Source organism: Mesoplodon densirostris, chromosome 2 (genome assembly GCF_025265405.1).
Source record: "Mesoplodon densirostris isolate mMesDen1 chromosome 2, mMesDen1 primary haplotype, whole genome shotgun sequence".
Taxonomy (NCBI): Eukaryota; Metazoa; Chordata; class Mammalia; order Artiodactyla; family Ziphiidae; genus Mesoplodon; species Mesoplodon densirostris.
In genome coordinates, this window is record NC_082662.1 from 79,674,382 (window position 1) to 79,694,316 (window position 19,935).

The window sequence follows — 19,935 nt, forward strand, 5'->3', positions numbered from 1 at the left end:
GGCAGGTCACTTAAAAATGCCTTCCTGTTCTAGGTTCCGTAATTCTACCAGAAACAATGTTCTCTCCTCCAAAACAGAAGAAAAACCAACATCACACCCCAAGTACACATCTAAATGCAATTCAGAAAATCTAATGAAGGATCAGAAATAGAAAAATCCAATTTTAGAAAAAAAATTAATTTTGCTAATCCAATAATCTGAACATCAATTCCATGAAAAATTAACACAATACACTGTGCCTCTTTGAGCGAATAATTAAGTTTCAGCAAGCAGACAAAGGCCATTAGGATGACTAAAAGTTAGGGATGTGATTCTCCTTTCAAGGTGTTCTCATTTCTCTTGAAAGTTCAAAATTAACAAATTAGATAAGCTTGGGCAGGCTTCTATTCAACTGGCAGTCAGCCCAAACCACCATTTATCCTAGGAGTCCTACAGTCAAAGCACGATCATATGAGCTTATGCCCACTAGATCCTTCGAGTTATGACTGAATTAGTCTTTAGCTGACCCAAACTATTAGTATTTATTATTCCTAAAAGTCTATCTAGTTAATCCCCTGGTTTCCAAACTGTGTGCCAAGCCACCATGGAATACCTGAAGCAAATTCACAGGGCACAAAGATATTTTAAAATTTAAAGGGACACACATCCATATTTCTCAGACCTCCTTTGAACTGCTAGCATGGTTTCAACTTTAAGTCTTGCTACATTCCTTTCTATGAAATTGGATGTTTGCAAAGTTAGGTTTTTGATGATTGCTATGTAACACATAAGTGTAAACTAAGTAATACACAAAATTCATTGTGGAATAAGAAATGAAGGAGGCAATATCCGACCTGATTCCAGAGTTTTAAAAGTTGTAAAGTATCCAACAGGTACGCATATTCCATTAGTAAGTAATTGTGGTTATTTAAGAATGAAATAAAAATATGATTTTGTGTTTCAATTTCTGTGTATTAGCTTTTTTTCCAAATGTTATGTTAGGACATAAATACTAAGTTATTTGGACTTGCCAACTTAATGAACAGAAAAATCACCGAGACACCAAAAGTCATGAGAAAGTTTGGGAAGCACTGGTTAAGTGTCAAGAGGGGTCCAAAGCTTGGATGGAAAACAAGCTTTACATTCGAAGTTGTAGGGCATATATTTGTTCTTGGATTATACAATATAATAGGAGGGGAAGAAGAGGAGGGGAAAGAGGAGAAGAAGGAGGAGGAGAAGCAGTAGAAGAAGAAAAAGAGGAAATAGTAGTGGTGGTAATATTAGTAATAATAGTATTAACTGAGTTCTTACTACGTGACAGGTATTATGCTAAGCACCTTATCTAACTTAATTTCTTTCAGTCTCATAACTGTTCATCCAGCCTGTATGCTCTCATAGGTGTTGAATATCCTCTGCTCTGGTTAGTAAACAGCTGTTATTTCAGTCCTTCAAGGGCTCCCCCACTTCTCTGGCAGTCCCAGCCCCTTCCCCAGGTACCCCCCTAGACTACCTACAATACAGCAATTAAAGTAGCCAGAGAGGGAGTCCCCAGAACCCTGCTCCAGCCCTTTGACTGGCATTGCTATGATTGATCAAGTCCTGGGCCTTCTTAATTGTTAATTAAATATTTAGCATTCAGTTAAGTTGATTCTTCATGGGAATACTATGAGGAAGGTGCTTTTACTCTCAGATTTAGATGTTGATCTTGATTCCAGGTCTATGTGACTCCCAAGTCTGGGTTCTCCACCACCATATGTAGGTAACTAAGCACCATCTAGTTAGAACTTCCACACATTTCTATCACATGTTTGACCAATAGGCCTAAGCCTATTCCAGTATCTGGAACACCTTGGACCTGCAGTCACTTCACATTCCTCTTGATTTGAGGAGCAATCTTAAACATAAGGGACTCTTTCTAAGGAAGTTCTTCATTAGCTGACATCAACTTTCCAACTTGCAAGCACACTTTCTAATATTCTATAGTAGAATTTTAAAAATCAATAAACATCATCTATTCTGCAAGAGGCAAATCACAATGGTTTAAATCCCACAGTGTCTTGCTTTTCAATAGTGAATGGAAAGAATCATCTTAGCAGGCTTGGATGGCAGGAGCAGCTTCCACAGTTGGCTATACCTTTCCCAAGTGATGCTGGCAGAATGACCCTCTCCTGGTCCCAGGGTACCTACACACTCTCAGGGCACTCTCAACGTTACTAGAAGGAACCTGGGAGTTTCCTTTCTGAGTTGACATAGGAGTATAACTTTTCCAGAATACAGCATATCTACTGATAGCAAATCACATCAAGAGAATTGCTTCCTCTCCTTGCAGAATGAGGTTTGGATCCCAATCCCTTTGAGATTGGTGGGAAGAGTTGTCAAGAGCAATTCCTCTATTTTTAAATCAGCTATACTTCAATAGAAAAGGGCAATTATTTTTAACCAAGGAAGGGTGAAATTCCACCCCAACCACAGAGTCCTCTTCCTGTTGACTATAGGACATGGTTTCCTCCCTCTCCTAGTCTACGATTTCTTCAGACTGACCCCACAGTGTGCTCCTGTTGAGAGATACCATGAGATTCTTGATGGAACAAAAGCAGCTGCTGCCCTCCTTCCCAGAGGAAGGTCTTCACTCTTCTATTTGTATCTGTTCTCACCTATCATGAGGTCACCCTTCCATTCCCCTAATATAAATCTGAATTATCCATTAAACTGAAGTGATTATAAAATGATCACAGTAAAACAAATGTCATCAGGCTTCATTTTGTGTGAATAAGCAACTTTCTGGAAACAAAATGCCCTTCACTTTTCCAGGCACTATTAAGTAAATTTCCTTTTTCAGGGCTCTGATCAGCATCCTTAAAGGGCAAATTCATCTCCTATGGGTAATGATTTGCTCCCACTGAATAGTTTAATTTACTCCAGCTCACCAAAGGTTCAGGTCCAGTGTAATTAGAATACTATCAACTGGGTATAGCAAGGACAGTCATTTTTGTCTTTACTCTGACCTAATTTTACAAGTTCTCAGGGTAAGTTTTCAAAACTCCAGGTATTCAGAGCCAGATATTCAGAGTGGATCTGCTTGATGCAATTAGAGAAGAGCTCCCTAGGCTGAGAAAATTGGAGGGTAGATTAGTTGTTTGGTAGAAAATTTAGTGTCTAAAGGTAGAAGTGAATTGATATCTTTATTTAGGTAACCAACACATGTAAAAGTTAAACCTAGAATAAGAGTAAAATAAATATTCAAATGAATGTATTTTAAAGTTAATAGGCACTGAGCTTCCACGTCCTCAGTTTGAAGTTAAGACAAATTAAGGTTGGTGGAGGTTATCTATCAAAGGCACATAACTAGTTAATGGAAGAGCCGAGTTAGAACCTAAGTATCTTGCATCTCAGGTTTCCATTATTTCCCATATACCATATGGCCCTGCAAATGGTCTAGAAAGAAAAGCTATACTTTTTCTTTTTAACTCTTTATATATTCTTTGAACAAAAATACAAACAACCAAGTCCAAACATCCAATTTCATTCAAAACCAACTTACTAAACATTTTTCATGTGCAAGATATTATGTAAGATACTAAAAAGGGGCTGGAAAGTTGACCACGATATATCCTCTGCCCTCAAGGAACATACAATCTAACAGTAATCTAATAGTAGTGTCCTTTTTTTCCTTGAGCAAAATATTCTAGTTAATCTTTAAATTTTTACCAAGTTTTTTCAAACAAGAATTGATTTTATTTTTGAGATTTGACAGATTTTATCAGACTATAATCCTTCCTGATATGTAACATTACTTTTGGACAGATCTTGTCCTTAAAGCTAAGCATTCTCCTTTTCCCTTGCAAATTTAGAGATGAGTTTACAGGAGCCACACCTGAATGAATTCCTAATGACCTACTTTAACTATTGTGAATTTGCCTTAAGTAGTGTGATTAACCTCCCCTGTAAAAGATCTTTTTTCTAAATATAGAGCAGAGTTACTGTAATGGGAAGAAGCCCTTTTGGATGCCGAAGTTCTCCCTCAGTCAGGGAGGATAGTGTTGGAGGGATGCACAGAAGTCACCTAGAGAAACTGCCAAAATCAACTACACTATTTTAATGAGCTCTGAAATAATCCTATACACTCCCTGTAAAAGAATAGATGGATTTCTTTGTGGAGAGGGGAAATAAAGAGATTTCACTGATGATAAAGCTCCCCCCATGTTTTTTTGCTTATCTATAAATTTTATAGGTAGAAGCTGTATTAGAAAGGAGATAGGCAACATCATAAGTCAAAGAAGGAGCATTTGTATTTTTAATTCCATCACTAGCTTATTGACATTGAGCAGGAACAGAAGTCCAATGCCCCACCTGATCTATAATACATATGTGTCCTATGCCTACTGAGTCAAAGAATAACAGAAGTAATCAGGACAGTGATTTTTATGCTGGAGCCTTCACAGGAGAGCATTTAGACTGTGAAGCTTAAGAAGGTGAAAATGAAGAGCATACAATGTCAGCAGAGCTATAAAAATTGAATGGGCTGAGAGTATAAGCAAGTTCAGGACAGAGCTGAAACTTCTTATTCACAAATTTCAAAATGATGTATCGAGACCTATTTGTACCATTTGGGACTTATAGTCCAGCAACTCTCAGACGCCATGTATAGCCTAAAAACATCTGGCATGAAATTGCAACTGCTCTGGATCAGATTGTCTAATGTTGAATCGCACAGTCAGTGTCTCAAATTAGGCCAGGACCAATGTCAAAATGGTGCTTTATCTTCTGTGCAACCAACTCAGTGCAGCTGTTTTCCTTCCACCATCATGAGATTTCTCATGTCAGGACTGCCTCAGACGTGCCAGTCCTGTCTTGCCCATACAAAGTAGAACTACTCGGAGTCAGACGTTCAATCATGTAGTACATATTTATTGAGAACCTGTAATCAGCATGTGTAATGCAGGGTGTTGAGAAAGCAGGATAAATGAGACCCATCCAACTCCTCTGCCATTCACAGTGGTAATGATCCCACATACAGGATTCCAGAACATATCTTTTCCCAAATATTCTGTTCCATTGTCAGACATGTCTTGCCTCTAATTCATTAAATAGAGTCACTGCATAACTCTTAAAGAATGGTAATATTGGAGCTGTTGAAATTTCAGCATGTGGCATTTAGGATGTAGGGATTTGAAGTAGGAGAAGAATCCTTGTACTTTTAAAGGTAAGATGGCATGGAATTGATAAGGCCTTGGTAATAAAAGGCAACCAAGAATCGTGCAATTTCAGATGGTATTAAATAAACTTTACCTCCCGTTGGACCAAATAAATTAGAAAACGTGTAATAGGGCCAACTCACTACATAACTTTGGGGATGCCCTTTATATCATAGTCTAAATCAATGGCACCCTTGAAGTTGTGCAGTGCACAGCATGCATGGGCTATATGCAGAAAGTCTGCATGGATGTAAATAATACATTATGAACTATCAGTCACCTTTGGACCTGCACACTTTCCCAGTTACATCTAATGTTCTTCAAACTTCTTTCTCACTGTCTGTCACAGGGTCATACGCAATAGGATGTGGGATATGAAGATCTTTCTTCCCATTGCCTCATATCATAGGAACAAGATGCCTTTAGTAGGAAAGCCCAGCACTGTAGGAGCCTTACTATATGCCAGATGCTTTACTAAGTACTTCACCTTTAATATTTAATCTTCAAAACCATAAAGGGATTATTATTAATATTCCCATTCTATAAAGAGAAAATTTGTCCAAGGTCACATAGCTAAATCTAGCTGTGTCTGGGTTCATAATGCCCACCCTTTACTACCTCCTGTTTTTTATCCATTCAATGATTTGATCATCAGTAAATATTAATTGTGTGTCTACTATATGCCAGGCACTGTTCTATAGTGAACAAGACAGAAGTACCTTTCCTTGGGTACTTTACATTATAAAGGATTAGACACACAGTAAGCCAATAAACAAGCCTTTTTTTTTTAAAGATAATTTCTCAAGTAGTGGCAAGCCCTATGAACAGAATGAAATAGGTAACAAAATACAAAATGACTGGGTGGGGGTGGTGAAGCCTACTTAACTGCGGTGGTCAGAAAAAGATGATGATTAAGTGAAAGCTTAGTAAAAAGAAAGAGCCAGTCATGCACAAATAAGGGGGGAAAATACTATAAAAGTTCAAAGACCATGAGGTGAGAACAATGCTGGAATGTTTCAGAAGAAAGAAGAAGGTCATGTGGTCAGAGTATGTGAGCAACAGAAAGTGTGGTACAAAATATGGTCAGTGAGGTAGGCAGGGGACAAACTATGGGGGCCTGGAAAGGTGTTTGGATTTTTTTTCATAAATACAATGGAAAGTTATTGGAAGGTTTTAAGTAGGAGATTTATATGACAGGAGTTATGAAATACAAAACAATATCATCTTGGTCTCAACATGGAATGAAGTATATAGGTGGGCAAGAGTGATAACAAGGAACCAATTAAGAGACTCTTGCAGTTCCACAGTAAGAGATAACAGGGATTTGACCTAGGACATAACACTGAGGGCAATAAGAAGTGGTCTGAATTCAATGGCATAGCTATCAAAAGTTGGGGATGGCTTGCATATGGAAAATGAAGAAAAGGGAGAAATTAAGGATGTCTCCTAGGTTCTGCCCTGAGCAATTAGGTGGAGATGGTGCCTTTTACTGAGCCAGAGAAGAGTGTGGGAGTCTTGGTTTGAACAGATATTTGGAAAAATAATCATTTGTTCTTGCTCATGTTAAGTCTGAAGTGCCTTCAAGACATTTAAGTGGAGATGCTGAGTGGATGTCCCAAACTTATAGGGAGTCATCGATGTAGAGATTTGATAGTTATCAACTTAAAAGTCAGAAAAGTAGAGATTTAATGTCATCAATGTGGAGTCATCAATGCATTCAGTAAAATGGGACTAGAAGAATTCCCTTGAGGAGATATAGTGGGCAAAGTTAAAATAGAGAAGAGGGTTGGAGATAATCCTTCAACATTGAGAGGAACAGCCAGGGGACATGGAAGAGAAACTAGCAGGGCAGGAGAAACCCAGAATGATGCCCTACAGAGTCCTTCCCTTCCCTTTAAAATGGAGAAAAAAATACCAAGCTTGATTACCGCCCCAGGAGAGTTATAAATGTCAAATGTGACACTATAGGTTAAAGAAAGGAATTATAACTTAAAAAGAGCAACATAATCGGAGAATACTTTTTTAATTAGTTCATCTCTGCCATATACTAAATTTATAAATTTGAGCAAGTAATTTTCCTCTCATTCTCAGTTTACGAATCTGTAAAATGATACCAGCCTCATAGCATTTTTGTATTTTTTTATAGATTAAATGAATATATGTTAAGCACTTAGGTTGACTGGCTTATAGTAAGTGCTAAAAACATGACGACTTGGAGATGCCTTATTGGTATCATGGTCCAATAGAGAAAAAGCCTGGACTTTGGCCTTAAATAGACCTTATTTTAAATCCCAGCTCTGCCAATGGACCTTTAGAAAGTTGTTGAACCTCTCTGAGTCTACTTCCCCATCTGTAATACAGAGAAAATAATACCTACCACTTGGTGGCATAGAGAGGATTAGAATGACAGATGAAAGGTCCTGGTAAATAGAAACCACTTCATAATGTATAGCTTTTACTTTATTTATGGTTGTTATCATTGCCTAAGTCACATGGTTAGAATATAGCACAGCTCAGAGCAGAGATTCCAAATTGCAGCCCTTGGACTCTAAGTTCAGTGCTCTTCTTAAAAGATCCTGTCACTCAATAAGCACTCTCCAAGCAATCTGTTTGTCATCTTTAATGAGATGAGTAACACCTTCCTTAGAATTCGTGTCCCCACCCCCTCACAGACCATAAGTCCACAATCATTAACATCTATGATCTAATGGTTTCACAATGCCTTGGTGCTCAAAATAGCTTCCCTGGGAGGAACAAACATCTTCCTGCCTTCTCCACTGAGAATGTAATGATGAATAACAAAGCTCTGTTCTCTAACTGCATTCTAGCTAGCAGGAATGGAGGGAGAGATGAATTTCCATATTTACCCATAAAGAGGGCATGTCTTCCCATGTACCCTATTATACTTTAGGATTAAAAAACATTTGGAGTCTTCAGTCAAAAACTTAATTGCATATTTGACCCATCTCTGTTTTGACATTAAAAACTGGTGAGAAAAGAATGGTTATTATGAATAAATATTACAATTATCTTCAGTAAAAATTCTTCGAGTTCCTCAGATAAAAGATGTTTATATGGCATATAGATGATGATTCTTCTATGATTATCTATATTCTATCCCAAAAGCACTTAGCAAAGTGTGTGAATAACATTACTAACCATGGGTATTGTATTTTATATTTACATTTTCAAGGTTTTATTGCTATACGAATATTATTCAAATAGTTTTCTTTAGCCAAGTTTTGTGTGTTTACTTTGAATAACGGACCTTCACTTGAAACAAATACTATTAAAATGGCTCCCACACAAGGAAATTAAAAGAAGAGAGATGAAGTTGACTGGTTATACACACATACACTGAGAGTGAAATGAAACATGAGAAAGAAATAGAAAGCTTTTGAAGGAGATAAAGTAGAGTTTGAGTGGTAGATGTGATAAAGCAAGGAATCAGAAACAAATTATCTATGAATCAAACTAGGCTACATTTATGCTCTTACTAGAATCTAAATCCATCTGATAGGCACTATGAGGGATTGCAAAAGATGTAATTTTTACCCTCAAGGAGTTTATAGGCTAGCCAAGAAAGCAGTGCACACACACACACACACAGGGACACAAGTACACACACACACACACTTAAAATACTTAAAAAGCAATATAGGAAAATGTGTAAATCATATAGAAAAAAAAAACTTAGTTTAGGGTTAGCTTTGTAATAAAACCCAGAAAACCATCTATGTATATAAATGGCACAAATACCTGATTTGATTGTATGTTACCACATTTGACTTATTTATTCTTATGAACTGACTTACAATTCTTTGGGATAGTCAAATTCTACCTCCAAGTTTCTCTGTCCCACTGTCCTGATGCCCTGTTGTGATGCACTAGATAGTGGACAAGCTGTCAAGAATCCCTGCTGTTCAGCTAAACTAATTGAAGAGGCCACAGTTGATATGCTTCAGGAAATATTTGAGGCTCCTTTCCCTAGACTGGTAGGCTTTTCTAAAACAAGGACTATATTTCAATAGTACTTCTGTTTATTTCCTGGGGAACCTAAGATGGTCCTTTTCATTGCATCTTTTAGATTTCTTCATGGTATGTATTAAGTGAATCATAAACAGTTACTGAATTGAGGTTGTTACACCTTGAGTCTTTAATAGGTAACCAAGGATAATATCAGACCCAGGACTGAGGACAGTCATGAACACCATGCTTCTCAAGCAGCAGGAAGCATGATAGAAGGCAATGAAAAAACCACAGTGGAGGACAGTGACCGACTGTTCAACAAATATGATTGTCTTCTAAGTTAGGCATTAGAGATAAGATGTGTTATCAGCTCTTCACTCTAGAGCACTGGGTTGCTGCATGTGCTCTGTGTCTGATATCTAAAGTCAGTGAAGGTCTGGCCACACATAGTCTCTGAAATGTGTTGAAATTGGTGATTTTAAAACAGTTATAAATACATAGCTTAAAACTACTCTGGGTCCATCTATGAAACTAGGGCAATAATGCCTAGCCATACAAATCTGCAAAATGCTTCAGATAATTCTCTAGTTGGGCAGATACTTCTATGCCCAAGACCTTTATCACTTCAAAGGAGCAAATGAAAACTGATAGGCACCAAGGATGGCCAGTCTATCCCATACTGGCCCTGTTTTAGACATGCTACAAAGGCCCATATTTGGCTTGTGGACTTTCTTTAAATATGTTATCTAAGACCAGAAATCATTTTTAATTAAGAAATTGCCCCATTGCATTTGTACAACAGTCAAAATTTGTTCATTTAGGGATTCTGTTTAAAAGCAATCTAGTTTTGTTGAACTCTGTATAATGTTAAAAAAAAAACTGAGTCAAGTTTTGGATGCCCCTGGGATAAACCTTGAGTGAATGTGCCCCCTCATGACTAGGAATTCACAAGAGATTCACATCTTCATAGAGAAACCATTCAACATCTGATGATTTCTTCTGACTGGGCTTTAACCAGGAAATAAAATTCTCCTTGAACAACTTGATATGTTTGAGCTAAGACTCCAAGAAACATATGGGATGCAAATGCATTCTGTCTGAGCCCAACAAAAGATTTTCTGAGCTCCTTGCAAACTGGGTTCTGGGCACACACCTCTGATATCTCTCTATGATAAACCCAGCCCAATAAATCAAATACATCATGTATAAGAAATGGTACAAAACAGATACTGAAAAATATCATATAACTACATGAATATTTTTGTTTATAAATTTAGTTCTACCAATCATAGAGGAATATAAAAGATGCCAAATTTCTAGGGAGAAGCAGATATACAATAGAAGATGGATTATCCATTATTCCTCTGGAATAGTTCATTGTCTACAATCTAATACTCCACTAGACCTAGGCAGGCATATCCTGTAGGATCTCACCTGATGCCTTCATATATTTCCATGCTACTCTGGGGATCCTTCCTTAATCTGAGAGTCTCATAATATATAAAATCAAAGTTGGAGCTATGTGTCTGAGAGCAGGGCTGAGTGATTAAAGTAAGCACATTTTTAAGACTGAAATGAGGAAGGCCAGAGTTCTTCTGGCTCTGCCTTTGTCAGAGGATATGCAACCCATCCCATTTAAGATACCATAATCTTGCTCTATTTGGTTTGTTAAATAATTATTTATATATTGTGCCAGGTCCTTTGCTAGGTACAGGAGGTACAAAGGTAACTGAGACAGGAACTCATTCTTGAGATGAAGGTAAAACTGGCCACATATGCACAACAAAGCTCACACAGTCAGCCTTTGACTGTTTCCCAGGCTCTGTAGCACTCCATACAGTTGGCTCAGACCTATCTACTACTCCCACTTTCTTTTGTTCTCAGGATCAATTCTGACCATACGTGAAAGTGACTGAACATTCAGCAGCTGGTCATCAATTTTCTTGGACTGGAGCCACAATTTGCCTTCCAATACTAATAAAAGTCAGGGACTAGACTCAGCTCTTTCCAAACATTATTTCCTTGACTCCTCAATTATTATTCAATCCATTTTACAAAAGCAGAAACTGAGAACCTGAGGAGTGATATATCGTTCCCCAAATCACACTGTCAAGTAAATGATGGAACAAGGATTTGGGCCTAGACTTGTCGGACCTCAAAAATCTATTCTCCAGGAAGCTCAAGGTCTGACTGCAAAGCCCAGCACTAGACCTACATTCAGTTTTCACCAATGCTTACCCCTCCTTCCCTATTTCCTGTTCATCTAAGAATCAGTACTTCATATTCCCCATGACTGTCAACCATCTCTTCTGCCTCCCCAAGCACTGACTTTTTGCCTGAACTAGCCATACCATTAGAAGGCCTTTGGCTTTCCAGAAAGTAGCTCCCACAGCTTCTGTCCCTGCTGGTGAGGAAATCAGTGCCAAGGCCCTACGCCACCCCACCAACCATGATCATACAGTTTTCAGGGGGCACAGCTTTTAGGATAACACTTCTCTCCTCCTTTTTTTGTTGCTGTGTAAGAATGAAGAGTACAGAGGGGAGCCATCTCTGTGCTTACAAAGTACCAAAAAGGACATGAAGTAGCAACCACAGTCTCCCCATTTTCTTCTAAGAAAAAGCCAGACTTGAGGCTTTGTGAAGATTCTGGACCTCTCATATCATATAATGTCAGGCAGTGCATGAATTCTACTCACTATTTTGAATAAGATGGAATCCTACATTTGGAAGCAAAAATAATGTTTCAATATATTCAGTTCTTCCTTCTTACTTTCCTCCTCCACACCTATTCCAAAATATCAATCAAAATAACAATATCACAAATATAGAACAAAGAATAACCCATGATCTAAAATAATTCTAACATGGGTTAGTGGTCTCACAAATGAAATCTGTTGAATGTGCCTTGTAGGTTTTAGGTAGATCCATGATTATTTCTTATATCATTTACATTTAAAAAGCTCCTCTTCGGGATTGGTTCAAGATGGTAGAGTAGAAGGACATGAACTCACACCCTTTTGTGAGAGCACTGGAATCACAACTAACTATTGGACAATCATCAACAGGAAGACACTGGAACTCACCAAAAAAGATACCCCACATCCAAAGACAAAGGAGAAGCCACAATGAGATGGTAGGAGGGGTGCAATCACAATAAAATCAAATCTCGGGCCTCCCTGGTGGCGCAGTGGTTGAGAGTCCGCCTGCCGATGCAGGGGACACGGGTTCGTGCCCCGATCCCGGAGGATCCCACATGCCGCGGAGCGGCTGGGCCCGCGAGCCATGGCCGCGGGGCCTGTGTGTCCGGAGCCTGTGCTCCGCAACGGGAGAGGCCACAGCAGTGAGAGGCCCGCGTACAGCAAAAAAAAAAAAAAAAAAAAAAAAAAAAAAAAAAAAAAAAAAAAAATCAAATCTCATAAACGCTGGGTGGGTGACTCACAAACTGGAGAACAATTATACCACAGAAGTCCACCCACTGGAGTGAAGGTTCTGAGACACACAACAAGCTTCCAAACCTGGGGGTTTGGCAACAGGATGAAGAATTCCCAGAGAATCAGACACTGAAGTCCAGCAGAATTTGATTGCAGGACTTTGATAGGACTGGGAGAAACAGAGACTCCACTCTTGGAGGGGACACATAAAGTAGTGTGTGCATCAGAACTCAGCAGGAAGGAGCAGTGACCCCATAGTAGACTGAACCAGACCTACCTGTTAGTACTGGAGGCTCTTCCGCAGAGGCGGAGGGTGGCTGTGGCTCACTGCAGGGACAAGTACACTTGCAGCAGAAGCTCTGGGAACTAATCCTTGGCACGAGCCCACCCAGAGTCCACCATTAGCCCACCAAAGAGTCTGTAGGTGCCAGTGCTGTGTCGCCTAGGGGCAAACAACTAACAGGGAGGGAACTCAGCACCACCCATCAGCAGACAAGCAAATTAAAGTTTTACTGAGCTCTGCCCACCAGAGCAACACCCAGCTCTGCTTACCACAAGTCCTTCCCATCAGGAAGCTTACACAAGACTCTTAGTTAGCTCAACCACCAGAGGGCAGACAGCAGAAGCAAGAAAAACTACAATCCTGCAGCCTGTGGAATGAAAACCACATTCACAGAAAGATAGACAAAATGAAAAGCCAGAGGACTATGTACCAAATGAAGGAACAAGATAAAACCCCAGAAAAATAACTAAATGAAATGGAGATAGGCAACCTTCCAGAAAAAGAATTCAGAATAATGATAGTGAAGATGATCTAAGACCTCAGAAAAAGAATGGAGGCAAAGATCAAGAAGATGCAAGAAATGTTTAACAAAGACCTAGAAGAATTAAAGAACAAACAGAGATGAACAATATAATAACTGAAAGGAAAAATACACTAGAAGGAATCAATAGCAGAATAACTGAGGCAGAAGAATGGATAAGTCACCTGGAAGACAGAATGGTGGAATTCACTGCCACAGAACAGAATAAAGAGAAAAGAATGAAAAGAAATGAAGACAGCCTAAGAGACTTCTGGGACAAAATTAAATGCACCAACATTCATATTATAGTGGTCCCAGAAGGAGAAGAGAGAGAGGAAGGACCCAAGAAATTATTTGAAGAGATTATAGTTGAAAACTTCCCTAACATGGTAAAGGAAATAACCACCCAAGTCCAAGAAGTGCAGAGAGTCCCAGGCAGGAAAAACCCAAGGAGAAACATGCCAAGACACATAGTAATCAAACTGACAAAAATTAAAGACAAAGAAAAATTAGTGAAAGCAACAAGGGAAAAATGACAAATGACATACAAGGGAACTCCCATAAGGTTAACAGCTGATTTCTCAGCGGAAACTACAAGCCAGAAGGGAGTGGCATGATGTATTTAAAGTAATGAAAGGGAAGAACCGACAACCAAGCTTACTCTACCAGGCAAAAATCTAATTCAGATTCAATGGAGAAATCAAAATCTTTACAAACAAGCAAAAGCTAAGAGAATTCAGCACCCCCAAACCAGCTCTACAACAAATGCTAACGGAACTTCTCTAAGTGGGAAACACAAGAGTAGAAAAGGACCTACAAAAACAAACCCAAAACAATTAAGAAAAGGGTAACAGGAACATACATATTGATAATTACCTTAAATGTGTATGGACTAAATGCTCCAACCAAAAGACACAAGCTCTCTGAATGGATACAAAAACAATATCCATATGTATGCTGTCAACAAGAGACCCACTTCAGACCTAGGGACACATATAGACTGAAAATGAGGGGATGGAAAAAGATATCCCATGAAAATGGAAATTAAAGGAAAGCTGGAGTAACAATATTCATATCAGATAAAATAGATTTAAAATAAAGAATATTACAAGAGACAAGGAAGGACACTACATAATGATCAAGGGATCAATCCAAGAAGAAGATATAACAATTATAAACATATATGCACCCAACATAGGAGCACCTCAATACATAAGGCAAATGCTAACAACTATAAGAGAGGAAATCAACAGTAACACAGTAATAGTGGGGACTTTAACACCTCACTCACACCAATGGACAGATCATCCAGACAAAATTAATAAGGAAACACAAGCTTTAAATGACAGAATAGACCAGATAGATTTAATTGATATTTATAGGACATTCCCCCTCTGAAAACAGCAGATTACACTTTCTTCTCAAGTGCACACAGAACATTCTCCAGGATAGATCACATCTTGGGTCACAAATCAAGCTTTGGTAAATTTAAGAAAATTGAAACCATATCAAGCATCATTTCCAACCACAATGCTATGTGATTAGAAATCAATTTTAGGGAAAAAGAACTAAAAAACACAATCACATGGAGGCTAAACAATACGTTACTAAATAACCAAGAGATCACTGAGGAAATCAAAATATACCTAGAGACAGATGACAACAAAAACACGATGATCCAAAACCTATGGGATGCAGCAAAAGCTTTTCTAAGAGGGAAGTTTATAGCAATACAATCCTACCTCAAAAAACAAGAAAAATCTCAAATAAACAATTTAACCTTACACCTAAAGGAACTAGAGAAAGAAGAACAAACAAAACACAAAGTTAGTAGAAGGAAAATCATAAAGATCAGAGCAGAAATAAATGAAATAGAAACAAAGAAAACAATAGCAAACATCAGTAAAACTAAAAGCTGGTTCTTTGAGAAGATAAACAAAATTGATCATTAGACTCATCAATAAAAAGAGGGAGAGGACTCAAATCAATAAAATTAGGAGTGAAAAAGGAGAATTTACAATGGATACCACAGAAATACAAAGCATCATAAGAGACTATTACAAGCAACTCTATGCCAATAAAATGGACAACCTGGAAGAAATGGACAAATTCTTAGAAAGGTATAACCTTCCAAGACTGAACCAGGAAGAAATAGAAAATATGAACAGACCAATCACAAGTAATGAAATTGAAACTGTGATTAAAAATATTCCAACAAGCAAAAGTCCAGGACCAGATGGCTTCACAGGTGAATTCTATTAAACATTTAGAGAAGAGCTAACACCCATCCTCCACAAACTCTTCCAAAAAACTGCAGAGGAAGGAACACTCCCGGACGCATTCTATGAGGCCACCATCACTCTGATACCAAAACCAGAAAAAGATATACCCCCAAAAAAATTACAGACCAATATCACTGATGAATATAGATGCAAAATCCTCAACAAAATACTAGCAAACAGAATCCAGCAACACATTAAAAAGATCATACACCATGTTTAAGTGGGATTTAACCCCAGGATGCAAGGATTCTTCAATATATGCAAATCAATCAATGTGATACACCATATTAACAAATTGAAAAATAAAAACCATATGATCATCTCAATAGACACAGAAAAAGCTTTTGACAAAATTCAACACCCATTTATGATAAAATCTCTCCACAAAGTGGGCATAGAGGGAACCTACCTCAACATAATAAAGGCCATATATGACAAACCCACAGCAAACATCATTCTCAATGGTGAAAAACTGCAAGCATTTCCTCTAAGATCAGGAACAAGACAAGGATGTCCACTCACACCACTTTTATTCAACATAGTTTTGGAAGTCCCAGCCATGGCAATCAGAGAAGAAAAAGAAATAGAAGGAATACAAATTGCAAAAGAAGAAGTAAAACTGTCACTGTTTGCAGATGACATGATACTATACATAGATAATCCTAAAGATGCCACCAGAAAACTTCTAGAGCTAATCAATGAATTTGGTAAAGTAGCAGGATACAAAATTAATGCACAGAAATCTCTTGCATTCCTATACACTAAAAACAAAATATCAGAAAGAGAAATTAAGGAAACAATCCCATTCACCACTGCAATAAAAAGAATAAATTACCTAGGAGTAAACCTACCTAAGGAGGTAAAAGACCTGTACTCAGAAAACTATAAGACACTGATGAGAGAAATCAAAGATGACACAAACAAAAGGAGAGATATATCATGTTCTTGGATTGGAAGAAACAATATTGTGAAAACGACTATACTACGCAAAGCAATCTACAGATTCAGCGCAATCCCTATCAAATTACCAATGACATATTTTACAAAACTAGAACAAAAAAATCTTAAAATTTGTATGGAACACAAAAGACCCCGCATAGTCACAGTAATCTTGAGGGAAAAAAAGTGGAGCTGGAGGAATCAGGCTCCCTGACTTCAGACTATACTACAAAGCTATAGTAATGAAGACAATATGGTACTGGCACAAAAACAGAAATATAGATCAATGGAACAGGATAAAAAGCCCAGAGATAAACCCACGAACCTATGGTCAACTAATCTATGACAAAGGAGGCAGGATATACAATGGAGAAAAGACAGTCTCTTCAAAAAGTGGTGCTGGGAAAACTGGACAGCTACATGTAAAAGAATGAAATTAGAACACTCCCTAACACCATACACAAAAAATAAACTCAAAATGGATTAAAGACTTAAATGTAAAGCCAGACACTTTAAAACTCTTAGAGGAAAACATAGGCAGAACACTCTATGACATAAATTATGGCAAGATCTTTTTGACCCACCTCCTAGAGTAATGGAAATAAAAACAAAAATAAACAAATGGGACCTAATGAAACTTAAAAGTTTTTGCACAGCAAAGGAAACCATAAGCATGACAAAAATACAACCCTCAGAATGGGAGAAAATATTTGCAAACAAATCAACAGACAAAGGATTAATTTCTAAAATATATAAACAGCTCATGCAACTCAATATTAAAAAAACCAAAAAACCCAATCCAAAAAAGGGCATAAGATCTAAATAGAGATCTCTCCAAAGAAGACATACAGATGGCCAAGAGGCACATGAAAAGCTGTTCAACATCACTAATTATTAGAGAAATGCAAAGCAAAAATACAGTGAGGTATCACCTCACATCAATTAGAAAGGGCATCCTCAGAAAATCTATGAACAACAAATGCTGGAAAGGGTGTGGAGAAAAGGGAACCCTTGTTGGTGGAAATGTAAGTTGATACAGCCACTATGGAGAACAGTATAGAGATTCCTTAAAAAACTAACCATAGAATTACCATATGACCCAGCAATCCCACTCTGGGGCATATACCCATAGAAAACCATAATTCAAAACGACACATGCACCCCAGTGTTCATTGCGACACTATTTACAATAGCCAGGTCATGGAAGAAACCTAAATGCCCATCGAGAGACGAATGGATAAAGAAGATGTGGTACATATATACAATGGAATATTATTCAATCATAAAAAAGAACAAAATGGGGTCATTTGTAGATACATGGATGGACCTAGAGACTGTCATAAGAATTAAGTCAGAAAGATAAAAACAAATATTGTATACTAACGCATATATGTGGAATCTAGAAAAATGGTACAGATGAACCAGTTTTCAAGGCAGAAATAGAGACACAGATATAGAGAACAAACATATGGACACCAAGGGGGGATAGTGGGGGTGTGGGGCTGGTGGTGGTGGGATGAATTGGGAGATTGGGATTGACATGTATACACTCATATGTATAAAATAGATAACTAATAAGAACCTGCTGTATAAAAAATATAAAGTGAAATTCAAAAAAAAATAATAAAATAAAAACTCCTCTTGTTTTAGCATTCTTGAGAGCTTTGTGGACATCAGCATTTATTATTTCCATTTTCCAAAAGAAAAATAAAATACCCAGAGAGGGTAAGGCATCAGCAAAGAGCCACAAAGTGATATATTGGAAGTGCTGTGAGGAGGCCTCAAGAAGCCTAATTTCTAAAGTAGGGTTCTATCCACTCAACCATGTTGTTGCTCATTAAGATGGCACCTCTCATTAAAATGAGGCATACTCATTAAAAATCCTTTAGGTTTCTAACATTAACTACCTTTGTGCATCTCAGGTCTAATGCTTCACAAAGGCTCATAAGGGAATTATACATTTTATTTAAGTGCTACTTAACTAAAAGTTAAAATGTATAATTTTCTATTGCAGAATAAGAACTGAGAGACTAATTTGGTGGAGTAGTTAAATTTTACAAAGCCTGAGTCTCAATTTTCAAAAAATATTGTACATTTATTTATTGAAGTGAATGAAACATTTGCTATAAAACTATTCAACGGAAAGTTTTTTAACAAAGCATAATTTACTTTTCATTTGCAGAACAATGGAAAGTAGAAGGAAGTCTCCTCCAAGGTATTAAAATCATGTACAGTTTCATATTTGACTAAAAAATTATTTCCCCAGCCTGTTTTCTCAATACTAAGGATATGCAGAAAAGTATCACTTGCATTCATCATGAAAATTACAGAAAAATGACTGAAACTACTGAGAACATTATTAAATAAAACATACACTTATTATCTGTCTTTTTGTCTCTGTCTTTTATTCTACGGTTTACAGAACATTGATTCTTCCTTACCAGTCCTCCTACTCAGAAATTAAATTTCACTCTGTTCCCAAATGTGGGGAGTCAACTTCATGTGGGGCATTTGAGGGTGAAATCCACACCTGGGCTGTGGATCCAAGCTCTCGACTGCCTGCTGGGAGTTCACCCTTCAATTTAAGTGTGGTAAATGGGGCAGTGGGAGGCCTTCTTATCCCCCCGCAGATGGTAAGCAGAATCAGACGTTCTTTGTTCCAGGTGCATTAAGTTTCAAAATGAGAATGGAGCCCATTTCTCCTTATCTGATTATGCATGAGCACAGCATTTCAACCCAGGAGGCTAAGACAAGAATATGTACCCTGATACATTCAATGTGATCATATGGAATTAGGAAAAAAAGAAAAAAATGTGTACTTTTCATATTCATATTCAGACACAGAACCAGTGATCTGAGCTTGGCATCTTAGGCACTTGTCACCATATATTCCAGGAACTCCTAAGAGACCCTGGTCACCTAGTCAATGCAAGTGTAAATGTTTGGGGGCATGTAACAGGAAGTCTTAGAATCAAAGAGGTAACTGATATATAACTAAAATCCTCTTTTCTGATGGAGTACAATAGAGCAAGCATTATGAACACACACACACGTGTCTGTGTGTGTGTGTCTGCGTGTGTGTGTGTGTGAATGTTTGTGGGAAACTTGTCAGTTACATGAGGTATGATGATGCCCCTGTAGGGTCTTGGGCAGCCATGGAAGCTTACTGCTGACTTCAGTGAGCACAGGCTTCCAAGGTGGGCTCACAGGGGTCAGGTAGAAGACCTAAGCAGCAGCAGTGGGGTGGTTGTAAGGGGAAAACAGGATGGGGCTAGGTTCCAGAAAACAGACAGACTCAGTAGGAACCAGGGTAAACTCTCAAGGAAGGTTCCAGTAG